Source organism: Cetorhinus maximus, chromosome 23 (genome assembly GCF_964194155.1).
Source record: "Cetorhinus maximus chromosome 23, sCetMax3.hap1.1, whole genome shotgun sequence".
Classification (NCBI taxonomy): domain Eukaryota; kingdom Metazoa; phylum Chordata; class Chondrichthyes; order Lamniformes; family Cetorhinidae; genus Cetorhinus; species Cetorhinus maximus.
Window position 1 is genome coordinate 56,908,766 of NC_135901.1, and position 2,302 is coordinate 56,911,067.

At 42.3% G+C, this 2,302-nt stretch overlaps 1 non-coding gene across 1 annotated transcript; it reads right to left on the reverse strand.

Annotated features, from left to right (window-relative positions):
- Positions 1 to 1,337: 1,337 nt before the first annotated feature.
- trnas-uga (transfer RNA serine (anticodon UGA)) lies at positions 1,338 to 1,419 on the reverse strand. Its single transcript has one exon. It is a non-coding gene; the product is annotated as a tRNA-Ser (tRNA).
- Between the last annotated feature and the right edge of the window lie 883 nt (positions 1,420 to 2,302).

A 2,302-nucleotide genomic window follows, 5' to 3' on the forward strand; every position in this document is an offset into this window, starting at 1 on the left:
TTACTGAGACAGGACCTAGAGCAATTTAAGCAGAGACATTACTAGCGCAGTAATAATAAAAACAGCATCTAATGTTACTTAAGCAAAGACGGGGACGAGTGCTATATTAACATAGACAAGGACTACTGCTGTAATATCGGAGACGGGTCTAGTGCAGTAGTTACTGATACAGGGCCTGGATCAATATCAAGAGAAATAGGGTAGTCATTACAGGCACAGGACATAGAATAATTGCTTCCTAGAGAGAGTCTAAGGCCGTAATAACCGAGACTGCCTCCAGTGTAAGAGAGACAGACATTATTTCGTGGAGTAAAAACAGAGACAGGGAGAGTGGAATAGAAGCAGAGACAGAGGTACAAAGACAAAGTCTCTGCAAAGGCAGGATCCATTTTAATTAAAAAGGCAGAACAGCTCGAGTGTGATACAGGCTGATACAGAGTCTAATGTAACTTGTTCTGAAATATGGTCTAGCGGAATATAAGTGCAGATATGATTCAGTGTATTATAAGCAGGGCCGCGATCTAGTGGAATAGAAGTGAGACAGTGCAGAGTGCAGTAATAATTGAGACAGGATCTTGTGCAATACGAACCAGTCTAGTGTAGTGATAAGACAGACCGGATCCAGTGTAAGAAAACTGATACAGGGTCTAGTGGAGCTTCACATAATTCAGGGCTCTTTATAATATAAATTGACGCAGTGTCTGGTGAATTAAATACCGGCAAAGGTACGAGATTAATAAAAACAGAGACATGGACAAGTACAGCAATAAGAGAGTAATGGTTTAGGGCAATAACAACAGGAACAGGGAAGTATGATATGAATGGAAGCATGTATTGGTGCAGCATTAACAGACAGGGTCAAGTTTGATAGACACGTGGCAGGTTCTACTGGAGTAATAGCTGAGGCAGGGTCTTGTGAAATGCAACGAAAAACATGTTCTAGTTTTCTATAACCAGAGACAAGCTCTAGTGCAGTGCCATCTGGGGCATGGCTTATTGTAACTTTAGCCAAGACCTGCTTCAGTGCAGTCGTGACTGAGATAGTGCCAACGGTATGGTGCCCTAGTCCAGTATAGAAACAACTGAGAGATGACCTTCGCTAATATGATAAGAGACATGTCCTAGTGTAATAGAAATATAAACGGCGTCTAATTTAATCTGAACAGAGACAGTGCCAAGTGCACTAATAATTGAGACAGCGCCTGCTTGATGTGATGTGAACAATCACGGTTTCACTGCCACCTACTGGTCAAACTTTGCTACTGCAAGTGTTGTGAAAATGTCGAATCAATTTACTGTTTCTGATATCAATGGTTAAAATCAGAAATAATGGAAAACGTAGTCGGCAGGATTTGAACCTGCGCGGGGTAACCCCAATGGATTTCAAATCCATCGCCTTAACCACTCGGCCACGACTACAGACCTGGACAGTGAAATATATATATTTCATATATGAAATCATAGAATAGTTACAGCAGAGAAAGAGGGCCTTCTTCCTGCCCTGTCACTGCCACAACCCAACCTTTTCCCCATAACCCTGCAATTTATACTGTCCCTTCTCGTTCTCCCTCCCAAACTGGGAATGAAAGAGTGAGAATGAGAGAGGAAGAGAAGTGATGGGTTTTGTCGATCCCAGGGAAAAAGACTCCGGGGACAGTTCATTGTGACAGTTCACACAGCAACAAGAAAACAACATTCCCTGAGGAGGGCCAGCAGTGGGAGCGTGTTTAGTTCAAACACAGAAGACTTGTTCAGCCAATAACAGCATCGAGTGTCTTAGACATGAACATGAAGTGAGGTGAAACAGTGTAATAGCTTCTTTACCCAGAGAGTGGTGGGAATGTGGAACCCGTTGCCACAGGGAGTGGTTGAAATGAATAGTACAGATACATTTAAGAGGAAACTAGGCAAGTATTTAAGGGAGAAGGGAATAAATAGTTACAATTGTAGATTTAAATGAAGGGAAATTGGAGGAGGCTGAGGTGGATCATAAACCCCGGAGCGGACTGGTTGGACCAAATTCCCATTTCTGTTTCCTCCATCCTGTGAGAATAATACCAGATTCTGCCGCCTCTCCACATGATTGAAATAGCTTATCCCTGACACAGTTCATGTGAATACTGCCCGTAACCTCTCCAAAGACTTGACATCTTTCCCAAAGTGTGAACATAATATTTCAGCTGAGGTTCAATAAATGATTTACAAAGATTCAGCATCATCAGTTTGCTTTTGAACTCCAAGCCTCCATTAATGAAGCCAAGGAGCACATGAGCTATTTTTAAAGAAAGCAGAGAGATCAGCT